Below are 22206 nucleotides of genomic sequence, written 5' to 3'. Positions count from 1 at the left end.
TTTCCCCAGTATCGCTACCTTTAGTACATAAACCACTCTATTCAAATCCTCTGTTCTATTATTTTCTACAGATTTCAAAACAAATCCCTCTCCATGTTCAGGTTTTTGAGCCTGCTGTCCCAGTCCCTTTACCTTGAGCTGTCCCTGGACATTCCTCAGCTGTTTCTGGGCCTCAGACGCCTGCCTGTTGGAGTGGCTCAGCTGGATCTCCATCTCATTCAGGTCTCCCTCCATCTTCTTCTTCACCCTCAGGGCATCATTCCTGCTCCTGACCTCAGAGTCCAGGGTGCTCTGCATGGAGTCAACCACCCTCTGGCTGTTCCTCTTGATCTGCTCCATCTCCTCGTCCTTCTCAGCGATCTTCCTGTCCACCTCACCCTTGATCTGGTTCAGCTCCAGCTGCACACGCAGAATCTTGGATTCCTCGTGCTCCAGTGTTCCCTGGACAAACAGAAGCAGTCAGGCCAATTGTGTTCAATACATTTGGATGTAGGAATGAAATATATATGACTACAATAAACTCCAATACAAGGATCATCGGACTGTAGTTTGTACCTCAGCCTCCTCCAGAGCGGTCTGGATCTCAGACTTCTCTGTCTCCACGGTCTTCTTGGCCTTCTCCAGCTCATGGATGCTCTTGCCAGTCTCTCCGATCTGCTCAGTCAGGTCAGAGATCTCCTCTGCACACACACACACACACACAGGAGCAGTTTACACTTGGGAGATTTTCAGTGGATATCACCAATGCACTGAAGTTGACATTGAATCATAATAACAGTGAATGTATTAACAGCAATTAATATTGCTAATGAAACATGAGCCAAATAGAACTGCTGTTAAATGCTCACGTTGCAGGTTCTTGTTCTCTCTCTTCAGAGTCTCCAGATGATCCAGAGCCTCCTCGTAGGAGTTCTTCATCTTGAAGAGTTCAGTGCTCATAGAGCGAGCCTCCTTCTGAGCTCCTTCCAGCTCAGCCTGGCCCTCCTCATACTTCTGCTTCCACTCTGCCAGAACCTTGGGAAATCCATAGGATTTTCATTAGAAATCGAAGATGAAGAGTTTTTAAATTAGAAATGTGCAACAATTATACAATTGATAAAAAAGATAGGTTTATTAATTTTCACCTTGTCAAAGTTCCTCTGCTTCTTGTCGAGGTTGGCGGCCAATGCGTTGGCTCTCTCAACATCAATCATGAGGTCCTCCACCTCTCCCTGCAGCCTCTGCTTGGTCTTCTCCAGGGAGGCGCACTTGGAGTTGGTCGCCTCAATGGTCTCCTCGGCCTCCTGCAGACGCTGGGCCAGCTTCTTCCTGTTTGACAACAGAGGTCGGTTTTATAGATTGAAAGATATGTTTCAATACATGGTGATGTAACATTTTCTCAGAGTCCCCTACCACCCTCACCATCCACACCATATTTGAGTTTTTCTGTTGCGTGTGACTCACTTGGCCTCCTCCAGCTCCTCTGTGCGCTGGATAGCATCAGTTTCATACTTAGTCCTCCACTGAGCCACCTCACTATTGGCCTTGGACATGCCGCGTTGCAGCTCTGCCTTGGCCTCCTGCTCCTCCTCAAACTGCTCCCTCAGGAGGTCACAGTCATGGCGGGCAGACTGAACACCGTGGGCCAGTGCGTTTTTAGCCTGTGAGAAAGAAGGACAAGGAGAGATGAGTGAGATAGTCAAACAAATTATGTGGACTTCTTTACGTGAAGCTGTGCAGTTTGTTGCTAACGTTACTTTGCTACCTGCCAAAATTACGGTTTTACTTTTTAATTACAGTTTTGTATTACATTTTTTCCCTCCTTTTTAGATTAAACTTTTTCACCCCTGACGCTTTATCTGGACTTGGTTCTACACGACCTCCTCCAGCCGAAGCTAAGTAGTAACATTAACATTATGCCTTCTAATTGCAGTCGCTGTACTCATAATATACAGGAGAACTATCGCCTTATGGTGAGGATAGTCTTGCTGCAAGCCCAGCTTCAGACGCAATCGTTAGGCAAGGGTCATTTAAGTGTAGAAAAAGGTTAAACAGAGTCGGTGCCAGCAGTAAGTACAGATAGTAGTATAAATCCCTCACACATTCCCCTCAGCCAGACAATTTCTTATGGCTTCTGGAAGGAAATGCTGTAGGAATGCTCAACCGGTGTCGCTCATTCAGCTGACAGAAACTTTCAACCGGTTTTCCCCATTAGGCAACGAGTCGGAGTCAGAGGCCAAGCCTTCTCTGGTCTCTCCTCCACCAGTTACGGGGTCTGAGACGCCGAAGCCTCCCACCATTAGCTCTAACAAATTGAAACCCCTACTCATTGGCGACTCCATTACCTGCAGTATTAGACTTAAAAAGAATCAACCAGCGATCATACACTGTTTACCAGGAAGCAGGGCTACCGACGTAAAGGCTAATCTGAAGATGGTGCTGGCTAAGGCTAAAACTGGTGAGTATAGGGATATTGTTATCCACGTCGGCACCAACGATGTTAGGATGAAACAGTCAGAGGTCACCAAGCGCAACATAGATTCAGCGTGTAAATTAGCTAGAAAGATGTGTCGGCATCGAGTAATTGTCTCTGCCCCCCTCCCAGTTAGGGGTGTGATGAGCTTTACAGCAGAGTCTCACAACTCAATCGCTGGTTGATAACGGTTTTCTGACCCTCCCAAAAGATAGAATTTGTAGATAATTGGCCCTCTTTCTGGGACTCACCCACAAACAAGACCAAGCCTGGGCTGCTTAGGAGTGCCGGATTCCATCCTAGCTGGAGGGGTGCTCTCATCTTATCTATGAACATAGACAGGGCTCTAACTCCTCTAGCTCCACAATGAGATAGGGTGCAGGCCAGGCAGCAGGCTGTTAGCCAGCCTGCCAGCTTAGTGGAGTCTGCCACTAGCACAGTCAGTGTAGTCAGCTCAGCTATCCCCATTGAGACCGTGTCTGTGCCTCGATCTAGGTTGGGCAAAACTAAACATGGCGGTGTTCGCTCTAGCAGTCTCACTGGAATAAAGACCTCTTCCATTCCTGTCATTATTGAAAGAGATTGTGATATCTCACATCTCAAAATAGTAATGTTAGATCCCTTAATTCCAAGGCAGTTATAGTCAATTAACTAATCACTGGTCATAATGTGATTGGCCAAACTGAAATATGGCTTAAGCCTGATGAATTTACTGTGTTAAATGAGGCCGCTCCTCCTGGTTACACTAGTCTCTGAGGGTGGAGAGACAGTAGGAGTCTCTGAGGGTGGAGAGACAGTAGGAGTCTGAGAATGGTGTAGTCACCGTCTATGTAAAGATATGGCTCTAAACTCTCAATTTTGTGTCCCTTACCTTGACCTCCTCCTCAATCGCCCTCTTCAGCTCCTCCACCTGCTGGGTGAAGGCCTGTTTGCCTCTGGTCAGCTGAGACACCAGAGCTTCCTTCTCCTCCAGCTGGCGACCAAACTCACCTGCAGGGACAGAGGAACATCTTGTTAATAGGGTCTCTGTTCTCTAAGATTGAAAATGGATTCTGAGGTATCATAGGGCAATGTTAGGTGGTGAATAGTACAGTAGAAGCTATGTGGATATAGCCCCTAATACATGTTGTGTTCTACTGAAGGAAAGCATTGGCTTGTTGATCATTGTTGAAGGTACCATTTTCTGTCAGGAGTCTGGCTCTCTGTCCGCTGATGTCGTTGACCTGGCGAACATTCTCATCATTCTTAGTCTTGAGCTCACTCAGCTGGTCCTCAAGAGTACGGCACATCTTCTCCAGATTGCCCTGTTAGTGAAACATGTTCCATCATTACTTTATATATGTGACTCCTGTCAACTTCAGTAGTTGACCCTCCTCAACACTGCTTGATCAAAACATTACTACTCACCTTAACCTTGGCGACGGCCTCCATGTTGCTAGAGAGGTCATCAATCTCCATCTTGTACTCGCTCTTCTCCTTCTCCAGCTTCTGCTTGACGCGCTGCAGGTTGTCGATCTGCTCCCCGAGCTCAGCCACACTGTCGGCCTGCTTCTTGCGCAGAGCGGCGGCTGTGGCCTCATGCTGCAGGGTGGACTCTTCAAGATCACGACGCAGCTTCTGGAACTCAGCCTCACGCTTCTTGTTCATCTCAATCTGAGCAGCAGTGGCGCCTCCGGCCTCCTCCAGCCTCTCGCTGATCTCCTCAAGTTCCCTGGAGAGATCGGCCCTCTGCTTCTCAACCTTAGCCCTGGCAGCACGCTCAGCCTCAATTTCCTCCTCCAGCTCCTCAATACGGGCCTAGAACAGGGGGCAGGAGCAGGGGGGATGAACACTACAATACAGTTGAAACAATTGAACCTCACAAAATAATACTAGTATGTATATTTTACATAAATGTGTTTAATAAAAGCCAGTTACAGTAATATATTCAGTAGACAGTGTCCCATGCAGGAGCCAACCCCTCAAAGGTAAGAAGTTAGACAGAGGACTCTAGATGGATATAAGCCATATAAGCCATTTTAACATGGATATTGTCCCAATCTGACCCTCAAACCATCATGGTCACCTAATAATCCCCAGTTTACAATTGGCTCATTCATCCCCCTCCTCTCCCCTGTAACTATTTCCCAGGTCGTTGCTGCAAATGAGAACGTGTTCTCAGTCAACTTACCTGGTAAAATAACGGTAAATAAATAAATAAATTGCCATTGAGGGCTGAGTGGGGATGGTAAGAAGTACCAACAAGAAACACCATCTTCCAACCTACTGAGCCATCAGAAGCCACTGGAAAACTGTCTGCTTCCAGAAAAAGTGTATTTTTTTTAAAGGAAATGATTCAAGTCTGTGCTTTTCTGTACTGGAGCTTATATCCTGTACTGTACCTGGAGTTCCTTGATCTTCTTCTGCAGCTGAGCTCCCAGAGACTGCTCATCCTCAACCTTGCTGAGGAGCTGGGTGGTCTCAAACTCCTTCCTGAGAAACACAAATAGGTCGATTGCAGAGTTGGTTTTGGTTCAATAGTGTAAAGGGAGAGCATCATACCATTCACTTTGCTTTTAAGAATACCATGTAAATGTTCATTCATAATTACAAGAATTAGTCAAGAACAACCATCATAATACTGTAGTCATGGGTTTGTGTTTACTTCTTGATTTTCTCATCAGCTTGCTGCTTGTCATTCTCCAGGTCCATTATGGACTCCTGGGCCAGTTTCAGATCTCCCTCCAGCTTTCTCTTGGATCTTTCAAGGTCCATACGGAGCTTCTTCTCTTGCTCCAGAGAACCCTCAAGCTAGAAGATAAAAACACATATATTGTTCAAATCTAAACAACTGAAGATAATATCATTTTACATGCTATCATGGCCAAAATGTCAAACTCCACTCACGTCGTCCACTTGCTGTTCCAGCTTGGTCTTTGCCTTGGTCAGAGTGTTGACTTTGTCCTCCTCTGCCTGCAGGTCATCCAGTGTCTGCTGGTGGGCCTCTTGGAGGGCTTTCTTCTCCTTGGTCAGCTTGGCAACACTCTCATCCATAGACGCCATCTCCTCTGTCAGGTTTTTAACCTGGAAATGGCCACAACATAATTCGTCTTTGGTCACTTCACCATAAAGGGGAGATATAGTTTGTTATATATTGCATTCAATTCATTTAGATTAGAACTGCATCAACAATTACTGTACTATATATTCAACACTAGATGTCAGTGTTCACCATGCCAGTGTACTGAATGGAAGTCATAAATGAGCAGAACATGCAATGAATGTTGGGAGTACCCCACAACTGAAATTCTACTATTGTACAACTTGAATTCCATTTCTGTTAAGCTATGTTTTGAGTTGATTGTTGTTTGGGTAGACTGTCTATGGTAAGACACAAGACCTTGTTTTCAGTGGCGTGCTTCTCCTTCTCCACTTTGGCCAGGGTGAGCTCCAGGTCATCAATGTCCTTCTTCAGCTCAGAGCACTCATCCTCCAGCTTCCTCTTCTTGGCAGTCAACTCAGCATTGATCTCCTCCTCATCCTCCAGCCTCTCGGTCGTCTCTTTGAGTTTGGCCTCCAGCTGGATCTTGCTCTTGATGAGCCCCTCACACCTTTCCTCAGCATCGTTCAGACTCTCTCCTTCCTGGTTTCAGAACAGGGGGGAAAACATCAGAGGCCTCACTTTGTGTATTGAAGGTCAGAGTAAATCAATCGAAATTCATGAGATATATAAAGTATATAACATTGGCAATAAAAAGGTGTGTTCATATGTATGTAAATTTGACAGTAATGATTGTTGTTTTTTCACCCACAGATGCTATTTGGAGTGCCAGGTCGTTCTTCTCCTGCGTCAGGGCCACCAACTTCTCCTCCATTTGCTTCTTTGTGGCCAGAGCCTTGGCCAGGTCTGTCGTCATCTTGTCATAGTTCTCTTTCATGTTGGCCAGCTCCTTCTCAGTCTCAGCGCTCTGCAGCAGGGGCTTGATCTTGAAGTACAACTTCATCCATGGCCAGGTTTTGACATTCATGAATGAGCGGATGTTGTACTGGATGGCGTAAACTGATTCTCTGGTCGACAGAAAGGACAGAGTGACATGGTGAGTTACATGCTTACAGCTACATTCTGTGACTCGAAGAACAACAAAATCGCCCCCCCCCCCCCCACCAATGTTTGTTTACAGCTGAGGAATGGGGCTAGGAAAATGTAACCCCTCTTAAATTCATAGACAGCACTCTAGATGCAAGTACTGACAGTTCGTGCATTCTAAGCTCATGAGGCATTTTATATACTTCTAGAATGAATGGGTAAATTCCACAAATGTAATTGACAATTGAACACCCAAATCCTAAACTCCAGCTATAAAGCTAGAATCCTTAGTTGCTACATCCATTTCTGGACTAAATGAATTAACCCAAAAGCTTTAGTAGACCATTATAAGATGTACTTTCTCATTCTGAACAACTCAGAGCAGATACAGTATGTAATCCTAACGCATTAGATACAGGTGGTTGACAGAAAGCTTTGCCAAGATGTCTACTATTCCTCACCTCCTCTCCATCATCTTGCTAAACTCTCTCCTCATGAGGAATCCACGGCTGAGAGCCTGGACCATGCCGACCAGAGTGGCCAGCTTCTCATCTCTCATCTCCTCCAGGACACCCAGCAGACCGGCTTTGAAGAACACCTGAGACACAGGTTAACATGGTCAATGGAACCACAGATGGTGACAGATAGAAAGGGTTGAATCAAAAGAGGGGAACAACACCACTTGATTGATTTAAACAACATTAACTTTGCAACGGTTACAAACAAACCATGGGATCGGTTGTTTCTAAGTTGTTAGTTATTGTACAGTTGTAGATTAATAATATACAGATACCTGCAGCCATACCACTATAACACAATGCACATGATAATGAGTTTAGTTTCTCCTCTATACTTGTGATGAATGACTGAAGAAAAACAGTACAATGTTTTTCCAACTTTTCCATTAGTTAAATGAAGAAGAAAGAACAAAAGGATGGATAGATCAACTGGAGACATTTTATATGGTACGGGTTTAAATTATTTTTCAAGTTGTGTTTTGTTGTCAGCTTTTACTGGGTGTTTTTGACTGACCTTGGTGTGTCCAAACTTGTAATCCTCGTGATTCACATCAATGGACCCAAGCAGCTTCTCAGAAGCCTTCTTGTTGTCCATGAACTGGCCCTCAGGGATGACACTGGCATTCAGTACTTTGTACCTGATAGAGGAGACATTTTTAACATGTCAAGTTGTAATATGTTGGTTATATTACGTAAAAGGTAAGACTATTCTGATGCTGGGAAAACCCTTGGAGTGCGTGTGTGTGTGCGTGCTTGTGCATATGTACCTCTGCTTGAAGTCAGCATAGATGATTCTGCTGGGGAAGCCCTTTCTGCAGATCCTGATACCCTCCAGTACACCATTACACCTGAGCTGGTGGATAACCAGGAAGTTCTCCATCAGACCTGGTAAAACAAAACAAGTCTCTTTTAATACTCATAAACAGGTTATAGATTGGGATTGTTAAGGTTACTGGTACTGTACTGATAAGATGACATATTTAACTCAATATTTCCTGTACCTGGAGTCTTTGACTCGTTGGGGATCAGGCAGCGCACAAAGTGAGGATGAGTGCTCCTCAAGTTGGTCATCAGCTTATGTAAGTTCTCCTGTAAGGGGGTTACAAACCATATTCTCATTTATGATAATCGATGCACCTTTTGAAGGACTGAATAAGCACATTTCAAAAGCTCACCCTGAACTGGGAGGACACTGTCTGCATGGAACCACCCTTCTTCTTGCCTCCTTTCTTGGCTTTATCTGTTAAAATGGGGGAAAGTAAAAGATAACTAGAAAAGTACATTTCCTGGAGCAGGTGGAATAAATAGAATAATAAAAAGAGTATGTAAGAAATCTAGAGTGGTCTTGTCTTCAGCAAGCACACTAATTATAAACCAGAGAATCTCTGGTTAACTTCACACGTATCTAGAGGCAAATGCTGCCAATTAGATTGTTTAAAATAACAGCTATTGTTTTATTAATTTAACCGAGTGTATGAATAAATTAACCCAGAGATAAACCCTGAGAAATTGTGATACATTCAAAGACTTTAAAGAACATTACGGTCTGAGTTATAGCTAGTATTTAGTTAAATATTGTGACGTGATGCTAGTCTTACCCTCAGGAGGGGGAGGGGGATACAGGGCAGCCAGAATTTTGACTCCGGACTTCTGGTACAGTTGACAAACTGAGTCGTTCAGGGGGTCCTTGTTCTTCTCCAGCCACCCAGTGATGTTGTAGTCCACAGTTCCGGCGTAGTGCACCAGGGAGAAGTGGGCCTCTGCCTTGCCTTTGGCAGGCTTGGGCTTCTCAAATGCATTTGTTTTGCCAAGATGCTGGGCGTACAGCTTGTCCTTGAAGGTGGTGTCTGAAGACTTGGGGAACATGCACTCCTCTTCAAGGATGGAGAAGATGCCCAATGGCTTTACGAAAAGAGATGAATATCAAATTAGTGATATTTCCATTTAGCATCACATTTATTCCTTTAGTAAACATGCTATTATAGGATTATATTCCTTTAGGGACACATAATAGGAAACATATTGAGTTCTCAACAGTCAGTGGCGTATATTAATGGGTGCCAAGGGAAGTGAGGTTTCCCCAAAAATTGACATATAATATAATTTATCTTTCGTCTCTCTTAGCAATAGGCTGAATATATCTCACCAGGTAAAGCAAAACTGCGCCCCTCTGTCTCTGAATGTGTAGTAGCCCTTCTATCTGATACTGTCTGGTCAAAAAGAGTATGATATTGTGGCATTGAATGCAAAAGAAGCCAGAGAGCATTTTGCCTCCCTTGATTATTTTTTTGTATACAATAACAGCGAATTATGTGAGGATGTGGGTGTCAGAGTTGAGCTAAACTGAGTGAGCTAATCTGTGAATGGTCCTGGTGCACGAAAAAATGTGTCAAGTGAAGCCAGTTTGGATTTGGCTTCACACCAAATCAAGCCAAACGTCATTGACAGAAAGAAAAACTTAAAATGTTGCATCTCATTTTGTTGTTGTCCTCTGGAGGATAGCTAGCTAAAATGGGCCCTTTCCTAAATTGGCCATGGATGGAGATAGGGACTTTTACTCATAGTTTTACTTAATTCCCCATCCTGGCCAATGATTCTAACACCAATTCTGACCCAACCATAAATTAATACATTGTGCTTTTGGTCAGAGAGGATGGAAGTTCAAAATGTAGCTAGATGTAGTAGGGTAAGGAAAGGAAGTTAGAATAGCGAGCAAGCATTTTAGCCAGGTAGCCTAGGACAACATTTTTTTAAAGCGTTTTCTGCAACATGAAAGAGAGGAGGATGGCGTTTCCATGTATTTTCTACTTACTCACACAAACACATCAATTAGTACCATGGACAGCCACATGATATTTAGCTTACGTTGATTGGACTAAAATATATATATTTTTTAGTTTTCACTGTATTAGACTAAGCATAGGTGATTTGATGATGTTGAAATGGCGCTGGAATATTGCAGGGAGGCAGCTCTTGTTATCTTTGCGACTTGCGGTAACTCTCTGTGGTCCTAAATCAATAGATGTTTAGTGGTCCGAAAATGGTAAAAAGATGTACTTGACTGACCATGCTGTAGGTCATGTAACTGTTTGTTACATGCATTATGCTTTGTGGACTCCACAAGACAGATGTTGCTCTCCGGTTTTGTGATGAAACAAAGATGTGGTTGAATTTATTCTGCCACTGTGTCTTCTTATTGTCTCGGCCTTAGGCCTATTTATCACAGTGTCAAAGCATGTAAACTATCAGGTTACAGAGCAAACAACGCAATTATCACAACACGTAGGTTGTTAGATGGATTTTTTTGACTCGATTGGCTTCCCCAGTGATTTTAATACTGTATATGTTGTACCACTGTGATAATATATCACACAGCGCTCCAAATGAGCTTTGCTGTTATGGTCCATTATAATGGTCCAATAAAATCCTCACAGACAGCTTACCTTCTCAATAAGCTCAATGCAGGCAGCCAAGTCCATGCCGAAGTCAATGAAGGCCCAGACGATTCCCTCCTTCTTGTACTCCTCTTGCTCCAGGACGAACATGGTGTGGTTGAAAAACTGTTGCAGTTTCTCATTGGTGAAGTTGATGCACAGCTGCTCCATGCTGTTGTACTGTTGATGGAGTTTTAAAAAGGATAATTTCATCATACAAGACTGTAATCCATCTCAATCACATCTAATTGTCTTGTTCTGTTGTCATACTCACATCAAAGATCTCAAACCCGGCAATGTCAAGCACACCGATATAGAACTGCCTTGGATTCTTGGTGTCCAACATCTCATTGATACGGATGACCATCCACAAGAACATCCTCTCATAGATGGACTTGGCCAGAGCACTGACTGAGTTATTAACCTGCAATGATAATACCTCAAATTAATACATGAGATATTGACCATGTCTCGTGATAAGGTGAAACAAGCTTGGGAAAAACAAAAGCAATAAATTCGTCCCCAAAATAAATCCAGTGCTCAGAAAATGGTAGATGCTGTGTTTGGCCGCCTTACCTGAGGCACAGTCTGTCCCTTGGTCACAAACTCGTTGCCGACCTTCACTCTGGGGTAGCACAGAGCCTTCAACATCTCAGCTGAGTTCAGGCCCAGCAGGTAGGCGATTTTATCAGCCACTGGAGAGAGAACCAACAACAACAGACTCAGGGACACAAGATCACTTGTTTCTGATTTCACACTGACAAAATAGTTTGGTTAACTTCTTTGTGGGTTTTGATTCACCCACATTTCTGGAGGTTGGAATTTGTTCTCGAAAAATGATCTCCTGCCTGACTTTCATGTGGCACTGTCTGTTTTAGGTGTTCTATTTCTATGTTGGGGAATGGGACTAATGCTCTACATTTTGTATATCTATGAGTGGGACTCACCCTCTGTGCCGTCTGGCTCAGCCTGCTCCTCACGCTGCTTCTGCTTGAATTTCAAGTTTCCATGGTGCAATACAGCTCCTGTCAGCTTGTAGATGCCAACCTTCTCTTCATTAGTGAAGCCCAGGACTGTAATGGCATCCTGATATTAAAGAGGAAGTACAACAGTGATGAACTGAACTGTAGTTTGCTCAGTTACACTACAGGTCTGTGCTGCTCACTGCAGAACAAATGGGATGGATTGATTTGACTGGCTTCTCTGTTCCACATGATTGCGCTTGGCCAACACATTAGTAGATGGCAGCACAGTTCCACAGGGCACTTAGTGGTGCTCTCTTGTGGAAGGCATGAAGAGTTCCTTGAGGCACATGCCTAACTAACACAAGGCATTTAGAATCAAACAAAAACATACATGAACATTCCCAGCTGCCACCAAGTTGGAATTTCACAGTACATTCAGTTGGTATGGTGGTCCTATCCATTCCATATCTAGAGTTTGGTTAACCCTTTGTTTGACTCACATCTGTGGCATCCAGCTCTTCATTGTCATTGATGCTGGCCACAGTGATCTGACCCTGGCTGCACATGGGGAAGTCGTAGGGGTTAGTGGTGATGAGCGCCATTTCTGTGGACAACAGAGAACAGCTTGTCAGTTAAATCTCTTAGAATTCTGCTGTCCTACACTTACAGTTTTTTGGGTGGGTGGCGCAGTGGGTTAAAGTACTGCATCTCGGTGCTACAGGCGTCACTACAGACCCTGGTTCAATTCTGGGCTGTATCACAACCGGCCGTGATTGGGAGTCCCATAGGGCGGCACACAATTGTCCCACCGTCGTCCGGGGTTAGTGTTTGGCCTGGGTAGGCTGTCATTGTAAATAAGAATTTAATCTTAACTGACTTGCCTAGTTAAATAAAGGTTAAATACAAAAATAAAAACAGTATCTGTCCCTCCTCTACTCAATAGATGGACTCAAGGATACATGTAGTATATAATAAATAGCATAAAGCGGGATCTGAGACTTGTGGACTAGTGCATCACAGTGCATTACTTGATAGATATTTCCCAAAGACCTTCCAAATGTCTAGATGCCTTGTTACCTTGGATGTACTCATTGTAATAGTATTATTACTATGTATTATGAATATTTTTTATATATTCCATAGATGGGGGTGGGAATAATTTCCCCTGAACCTCTACTTTGTCGTACCAACTAGCTCAGGTTTGTGGCCTGTCATCATCTGGAAGAAGATGTGGTAGCCTCTCTCATCGGGCAGCTGGAAGGACACTCTGGACTTCTCCAGCAGGTCTGAGAGAGAAGGAGATAGAGATGGGGAGAGAAAGAGAGAGAGAGAGAGTGAATGACAGAAAGAGGAAGAGGAGAGCGAGAACAAGAGAGAGCAAGAGATACATTTCAAAAATGATCTGTGTGAATTTAGGAAAGCATTGAGAAACGATCAAAACCAACTCACAGGTTTCAATGTCAGCTTTAGCCAGTTTACCACCTTGGAAGTGAATCCTGATGAATTTACCCTGTAGTAGAGCATGGGGGTTAGAAATAGGTTAACAAATTAATCTTAACATTTTATTTTATTTTGATAGACCTCTTTAAATGTTATAGTTTGTTGGATTGATGTTGGGTCTATTGACACAGTTGTAGGATCCAGTTTGCTACAGCAGAGGAAATGTGAATTATGATGTGGATTATAAATAATGGACATTGTTTTGTTGGGTTGATAAAACAAAATATTACAGCAAATTAAGTCTGACATTTTAAAGAGGAAAATTCACATTTTAAAACCTCTATAAGTTTGAATGTCAAATTTTATGCAAAAAAACAGTGATCAAAATAACGTCTAAAATCTGAATAACAAAAGGGAACTACTGAAATACATTTTTCCAATATAAGGTAACTTCCACAGTATGCCCTTCATACTTACAAAGCGAGACGAGTTGTCGTTCCTCACTGTCTTGGCATTACCGTAAGACTCCAGCAGAGGGTTAGCTGCAATGATCTGATCCTCAAGAGACCCCTGATTGAGACAAACAAAAGTTGCTCAAAAACTGGTAAGCTGGTAAAGTTTGTTTTTCTCAATAGCTTGAAACAGGATTCACCACTGGAAAAACAGTTTACACAGCCAACCAAACTGAAATGTGTTAAAAAGGCAAACCTAAGAACAACTTACCTGCATTTTGCCAGGTTCTGCTTCCTTCTTGGCACCAGACACTGCAATTGTTGCAAAGTACTGGATGACACGCTTGGTGTTGACAGTCTTTCCTGCACCGGATTCTCCACTGGTTTATATGACAGAGAAAGAGGGGTTTTAGTTACATGTCCGAGTGTCAGATTGGCTTTCACTAAGAAATAGCATAGAAAAATACATTGTTAACCTGTGTTGTGACATAAGTCTTTAACAAATAGTTCCACTCATCGACTCGTTATTACACATAGCCTAATGCTCAAATCCATTCATAATGTCATATATTTCATCACACCAAGTGGCCCAACTTATTACAATAGGAACACTTTCTCAAGTGACATTTTAGTAAACAACTTACGTAATCAGGACGGACTGGTTCTCCTTATCTGGAACCAAAAAACATATTGCTTATCATACTCAAGCAACATTCAGGGGACATTATTTAATTCATAGCATCATCACGAATTTCAATTTGGAACATTTTCCATTCAAGGGTAGTGAAATCAGATATTCCCAGCAAACTGTTATTACCTAGACTAGAAAACAGTAGATACCTCTGAAGCATATTTCAATTTCCATTGATGCATCCATCCATCTATCCATGAGCACTTAATGGACATCTATCCAACCAACCATCCATCCCTCCGTCCATCCCTCCATCCATCCATCCATCCATCAAACCATCCATCCAACCATCCAACTATCCATTCCTCCATCCATGAGAGCTCGTACCAATCATCATGAACTGAAAGGCGTTGTCAGAGACGGAGAAGATATGGGGTGGAGCCTCCATCCTCTTCTTCCCTCTGTAGGCGTTGACAACCTCTGCGTCGTACACTGGCAGCCACTTGTAGGGGTTCACCGTGGCACAGAAGAGCCCAGAGTAGGTCTGGATGAAAGCATAATTACATTTGTCGATTAGTAAAGTCAGATGTACTTTTACCTGGATTTATGTGAGGATGTGGGTGTACTTTGGTAAACTGATTTGGGTCTATTGTATTGATATGTTTTGGTTTCTACCGTTCATTTATGTGCTGTATGTGTGAATTTATTATGTTCATGTATGTGTGTGTTTGTATGTGCAGGTTTCTTACATAGATCATCCATGCTGCATAACGCTCTTTGAGGTTATACAACACAGAGGCTTCATTCAGGTAGGTCATCATGGCCATGTCCTCAATCTTGTCGTACTTAGGGGGATTCATCTCGAAGATGTCTGCATCTTTGAACTCTTTTCCTTCCTGAAATAGTCAGGAATATAGATTACACACAGATCACGGCCCAGTACATCACTGGGGCCAAGCTTCCTTCCATCCAGGACCTATATAATAGGCGGTGTCAGAGGAAAGCCCAAACAATTGACTCCAGTCTCCCAAGTCATAGACTGTTTTCTCTACTACCGCACGGCAAGCGGTACCGGAGTGCCAAGTCTAGGACCAAAATGCTCCTTAACAGTTTCTACCCCATAAGACTGCTGAACAATTCATCAAATGGCCACCGGACTATTTCAATTGCCCCCCCCCCCCCCCATTTGTCTTGTACACTGCTGCGCTGTTTATTGTCACTTCACCCCTACCTACATTTTCAAATACCTTGACTAACCTGTTGCACATTGACTCGTTACCGGTACCCCCTGTATATAGCCTTGTTATTTTACTGTGTTACTTTTTATTATTTGTTTTACTTTAGTTTAGTTGGGAAATATTGTCTTAGCTCTTCTTGTACTGCACTGTTGGTTAAGGGCTTGTAAGTAAGCATTTCACGCTAAGGTCAAAACTTGTTGTATTCGGCGCATGTGACAAGTAAAGTTTGATTTGATGAAAGTGGACATGACTGATCGCTTTTTGCTCATTAATATTACAGTTCAATCCAACATTTAATCCACTACTTAGTTATCATCCACTGACACATAACTGGTGATTCTTGACTAGTCAATATCAAAAATTCCATGCCAATTTTTAATAGTAGTTTTAAACATCATGTGTTTGAAGGTAATATTCTGCTTACAAAAACAAATAAATGTTTAATCTATATGTTGTTACTGATGACATATTGTCTATTGAAATGTTTTTAATCATTTTGATGATTTTTTATGAAACAGAGTAATTACACACACTTGAACTTGAATAGTTTTCAGATCAGACTTACATCCTTAGTGCCGTCAGGTTTCGTGACTGTTACAGTACACTTCCCGTCGGCCCTGGCAGTGACCAGACCCTTAAGGTACAGCTCCGCCTTGTCTGTCACATAGCAGGAGTTCTTTGAATCAAAGGGTGCGGTTTGTGCCTCAATCCTTTCCCTCTCAGGCTTACGGAGGTATATGGCAGCCTTGCCGTAGATTTGCATCTCAGCGTCCGTACTCATGGTGACGGATTACTAGGAAAGAGATGAAACAAGAAACATGATTGACTCTGTGGTGCTTCCTCCGCAGTCAACAGGAGTTAAGTGAGCGGTATCTCTCCGAAGACTCAAACCATTTCTCACCTTTTTCCCTCCTACAGATGAATATTTACTCCTTGGAGGACCCTGTGAAACATAAGATGTTGTGAAAACGCACATGTCTAAACCAGTGGAGGCTTAAGCCTGGTAAGTCTAAAGCCTTGCCATTTTAATGGCATCTCACTTTACTACACATTCTGTCATATATTGAAATAAATACCCCTGAAAACCCTGTTCAATTTTAGACCTCTCCCTTCTTTTACAAACACCACTTTTGGACATAAAAGGAACTTACAGATTTGAAGTAATACACATTTAAAGAAAAACTAATTAAAAACATTTTTTTTAAACCAATGGCACTCAATCAATTAATGACATGTATTTATAAAGCCCTTTTTACTGGATTACACTTGTTTGCATATTGTCAAATCTTAAGAGACATGCAGAAGTCAATTCAAACAGTGCAGTTAGCTGCTGCCTTAGTTGCTGAGTGCAAAGATGAGACAAATATACAAATCTAAGGAGGTGGAGAGGTCTTACCACAGAGGAAGAAGGTATCTGACTTATGGATGCTGGGGCCTCAGCCTCCTTATATCTGGTTGGAAGTGCAACCCAGGCAAAAGTTAATTATGGACCACTCTGGGAAAGGAAACGGATTGTAGGAGAGACCTCTGTGTGTCTGTCTCTCACTAGCACCTCCCACTTCCAGGAGCACCACACTCCCATGACATTACTTTTTAATGTCATATTTGTCTCTGAATTGAATTTCACTGAGTTTACGTAAATGAGAGATGTCATTACTAATAATTATGACATTATCAAAAGTTTGATTCATCCCAATGTTACGTCTACTGAACTTCATATGCTGTAATGGACTGAGTACATATTTCCCCACTACAACTAAAATAGTTTTCATTAAATCTAATCTGACGTTATTTAGTTCCATTTTAGTGGCATTAATCCTCATCAACAACTTTATATAATATGTTCACCTATTATTTCTATGATTTAGCTTGTAAACACATCTGAACTGTCTCCTCACCTCATGCTTGTGACGGAGTTGGCCGTTACCTCGTGCTTTGCTGAGTTTGATTTATCACCCCTGTGGAACCACATTAAATGAATATTTGAAAGCTATAACGGACACATTCCAGCTTTCAATAACAGCTTATAAAACCGTTAAATCTAATGTGTTATTTATCTAAAGTATGATCTATTAAAAAGATTCTGGAGGCGCTTTTATTTGTCTCACATTTCAGTTGGCTAAAACGGTCCAGTAGGATTCTTACATAACAACATATCAGTATTTCAATCATCTTATCCACTCATATTGCTGACAGTGATATAACTGTCTCAAACATTTATTACACTCTGAGGTTAACCACTTAGCAGCTGAGCTGGCTTTAGTAAAACTGTTATAAAATTAATAGGGAATAGTTACAATAAAATAACAGATTCCTTTACATTTACATTACATTTTCACCACCTGAATACACCCTGTGTTTGGGGTGCTGTGTCCACCCAGCACATTAGTAGGGGAGACCGGGTTGGTTGTCACTTTTTACTCTGGTGTGTATTTCTCATCACCAGTATATCTGTCACGGATCTCTCTGGAACTGTCATTACGCACACCTGATTCCTATTCCCAGTGATTTGTAATTGTATAAATGTGCCCTTTGTTCACCATTGTCCGGTCAATTATTGTTACAATGTCCGTTGGTGCGTGTGAGTACCTGTGCTATGTTGTGTTGGCTTTCGTTCCATTGTGGATTGTGCAGATGATTACGGGTCTCGTCCCATGTAGAATCATTGTGTGTGTGTTACGGGTCTCGTCCCTTGTGGTATCATTGTGTAGGTGTTACGGGTCTCGTTCCGTTGTATTTATTGAAGATACTCCTCTCTCTTTTGTTTTGGGTCTCAACCCTGTGTTTTGTATATGTGTTTGTTTGGTCTTTGTCCCCGTGCCTTTACACGGCACGGTGTAATTTGGGAAATGAAAACCCCCTATTATGCATTCCTGCGCCTGTCTCCCGATCCTTCATACCAACGTGACAATATCTTATGAGGAAACCAATGTCTTGTGTTGAAATGGGAACCCTTTTTATCCTCAAATCTTATTCCAACATGGAGTTATGAGTCATCAAACACACTCTGTCCACTTGTGACAACCAGCCTCATCGCAGGGGCAGTATTATTCCACAATACTGATGATGTCACACAGTATGGGGTTATTCTTTTGGTAAGAGGAAGTGATGCAATAGAGCAAACAGAATCTTAGCAATAGCCAAGTCTTTCTTTGAATGAACAATATTCCTAACAATATGCAGAATTTTATGCTTTAGGAAAAGCATATGACATTTTGATCTTGGCATTTAATGTATACTGGCAGTATACTCTATACAATACTGTATACCCCCCATGGCTTGACCTAGGAAGTCAGAAAATAGGTTTGAAATACAGCTCTCCCTTTCTTCTTTTCAACAAACATAATTCATGGATTCTCTCATAGTTCGAACATTTACAAAAAAACATAAATTCCCCTCACATCAATGTTTTGTCATGCTCACATGAATTGGCCAGGGCCTCGTTTCCCAGGTGTGATGTAACTTGAGCATTGCGATGATCGCACCAAATGCATCATTATTTTACAAGCCAATTTTTTAAGTGTTTCCCAAACAAGCACGTAGAGAAAACGTTGCATCGTTAGACCATTTGGTTTTTAAGAGACACGTTACTAACAAAGGCTCTGGGAAACACCTTGACTACTAAAGAGACATCGTAAGAAGGTTCTAAAGATTATCTTAATGCTACGAAAGCTCAGAGAATTCACTCATTTGAACCTTAAATATATTACAGCCCCATTTAGATTGGGAATAATTAGCACTCTGTAACGTTCGTCTTCCTCCTCGCCTGAGGAGGAGCAAGGATCGGACCAAAGCGCAGCGTGGTTTGAATACATACTATCGTTTATTAAACTAAGACGAAAAAACACTTGAACAAACTACAAAACAATAAACGACGTGAACAGACCTGAACTTGAGAACATATAAAACATGAACGCACGAACAGGAACAAACGAACGTTACACACTCTGACAACCAACCCGTGAGAGACAACCAACCCCAGTCTCCCCTACAAGAAGCCCCAAGGGGGGGGGGGAGCTACTGGATATACTAGTTGAGCAGGGAGCTGACCATCTGGAAGAATCCCATCAAGGTCATTTCTTGGACTGTGCTCTCGTCTTCACTGCAGCCAAGATTTATTGTTTGATATATCTGCCAAAGCAGCCTAATTCTGGCACTGAGGCCACTGTTATTAGACAAGATATTTACTTGCCGTGTTTGTGGTTGGAGAGAACATTAGCACCATGCAAACTAAATGTTTATGAGATTAAGTTATTTTAATGTGCAAAGATCTTGCATGATATATGACCTGTCGTGGACACCCGGCATGAGCTCCAAACTTGCTCTGGGCAGAAGTTACCCTCCGGGAATTAAACCAAATTTGAACTTTGATTGAAAGTGCAGTGATAGACATTTGGGTGACATTAAACCAAAAATCTGATATCATTTTTTCATTGGAATTTGGTTATGCTTTAAGCATCATGATCACACATTGGAAATTCAACTATCTTTTGGCTGTCTTTATGAGTGGGTGAATATAGGTTGTAATCTCATTGATTAACATCTCAACCAAATATTACCCAATTATCCACGTTGAAATGACGTGGTGTGCCCAGTGGGATGACCCTTCACAACAAGTTGATTTAGCTGAACCCGATGAGTTCGTGCCTGGGGTGGAACAATAGCCTGCAAACCATGTGGATAGGCTGTCCAGAACAAGAGTTGCAGGCCCCTGATATACTGTTATTAACTGCCAGATGTCATTAAGCAGTTGAGTAAACTGTCGTTATAAAACTGTTTTGTACATATTGGCCCATGGGGGGAATCGGATAGTAACTCTTGATCCAATACATTTTAAGGGTGCTTTAATTATCAGTCTGTGCTTGCAAAGTAGTTTTATCACCACATACAGGAGTTGGCTGAGACACCCCGGCGCCTTGGGTCAAGTCAGCATTTCTTTTACATGAATCAATCCATTAAAATGTCACAGCCAGTAAAAATCTAAATCTGGACATGAAATGTCAGATGCTTGTGGCATGGATCCACAAAACAACCAATCTTGGCTCGGTTAATTGAGATCTTATTTTCCAGGTCACATATCTCACTATAAATCTATTAAGGTGTCAGCAATGTGAGGACCTTATGGTTGACTAATAAGGTCAGAATAATGTGCTGGACTGTATCAGATCTCTCTGTGGTCCACAGTATAGGTATGAGGTGTTCACCTTTCAGCATGCAGTGTGAAGTCAATGGAGGACTCGATGTAATATGAATCTAATACATTTACAAGGAGAAACACTTGGAGCAAATGGGTAGCTGTTGGGTTTTGCACAGAAAACTGTACAGATCTTTAGTCCAAATTATTACCCTTGAAACTCCAATTTGATCCCATGCAGTCGATGGCAAAGTTACGAGAAGCGTACCAAAGCAACAGATCATTTACAAGCCCAATATGGACCATGTTCAGAAGTGGGTGTGTCAGAAATACATCCAGCTTCCACAGCAATATATCTAAGGTAATTTGGCATTGGTTTATTGGCAGATCTGCTGCCATTTGAGCCGTACACCAGAGGATGTGACCATATACGAAACAGGCTTATAACTGATATGGCCATTAATAAATAGACCAGTCAAATACCTGCTTCTTTTTGGACAGCTTTATTTTTAGACTTTCAAATGTAAAAACAACAGAGATAGCAGGAAGAACCAGTCAATGACAATATAAGTCAAGTCCATAACAGAGAACATCAATAAAACTGGGAATCCCACACCCTCCCTTCAGCTGCAGCTGTTGGAAAACAAGCGTCTCTGGGAGAGCAGGGGACTCATCCTAGCCAAGCCTTTAGGAACAGAAAAGACACGTGACAGTCCAATCCACTAAATGACCCCACCAAAGATCACTGTTTAGAAGTTAAACCCTTCACATCCAGTCGCACAATTGGAAGACTGATTTAAATCATGGGAAAAATGGGAAGTGTTCCTGTCTGCCGGTGAATGAGTTGAATAGAAGGTGTTGAATGGAAAGTTGTCCAGTTTATTAACTGCTGCTTTGGTAATAGCCTTGATCTCTATGGCAGCTGTTATATCTGGGATGACTGAAGACCTGATGATAGGAGCCTCTGCTTTATAGTCCTGCAATTTATACCACAAACAGGGACATGTACCAAAAAGTCATAACATGTCAAACAGTCATAATAACAGTCAACTTTAATATCGCAATCATCTAAATAATGTTGTACTCAACTTGTTGAATCAGAATCAGGGTTGTGTTCATTAGGTACAGTGTAGCAAAACATTAAGAAGCTAGTGGCCAAGGGTTAGGGTTAGCTAAAATGCAAAATGTTAAAACTTAAAGCTGTATCCCATCTAGCCTGCAACTAATGTAAGCTTACAGAATGGGTAACTGTTCACTGCTCCAAAAACTGCCTTCTGACACCATGTATCTAGTCTGTGTTGACTGACTGTTGGGCCTTCATTCCAACCTCTCCTGCCACTGTGGATTCTATTTATAGCCTTCTCATTAAACTGTAAAGTCTATGTGTTTGGTAGGCCTATGCTGACAACGCTATCTGGCATCTAACTCATTGCAATTTGAACCCTCTGGTAAATGTGGATAAGTGTAACATTACCGAATACATGAAATGCTTTTTTCCTAAACGGGTATGGACTTGCTACTGCTTGTCTAATAATATATTGTTGAATTATTGCAAGCACCACTACGCAACAACCAAGCCACCTTCTGTGAGATAATCCTGCTGCTTCCACTGCGTCACATGCTCTCTGCTCCTTTTAATATACCAATGGTTCGCATAATGGGTTGTGTACATAGCTAGCTAGTCTGGTGGTGACTGCAGAGTGTTAGCAAAGATACTTACGTTGCCCTATTCATATGGGGGAAATGGTGTAGTCGACAAGGATGTATTAATTTAAACACTGAATAATGTTATGCATAATGTTATGCCCCTGCCCGACGCCTCGAATCCAGGATGGAACAAACGGAGTACGCCGGGGCCCCCTCAATGTTCAGAGGG

At 42.2% G+C, this 22206-nt stretch overlaps 1 pseudogene; it reads right to left on the bottom strand.

Annotated features, from left to right (window-relative positions):
* Window positions 1–172: 172 nt before the first annotated feature.
* LOC129849076 (myosin heavy chain, fast skeletal muscle-like) lies at window positions 173–15989 on the bottom strand (annotated as a pseudogene).
* Window positions 15990–22206: the final 6217 nt, after the last annotated feature.

Source organism: Salvelinus fontinalis, unplaced genomic scaffold (assembly GCF_029448725.1).
Source record: "Salvelinus fontinalis isolate EN_2023a unplaced genomic scaffold, ASM2944872v1 scaffold_1360, whole genome shotgun sequence".
Classification (NCBI taxonomy): Eukaryota; Metazoa; Chordata; class Actinopteri; order Salmoniformes; family Salmonidae; genus Salvelinus; species Salvelinus fontinalis.
The sequence above is the reverse complement of the archived record's forward strand: the minus strand, read 5'-3'. Positions and strand labels throughout refer to the sequence as shown.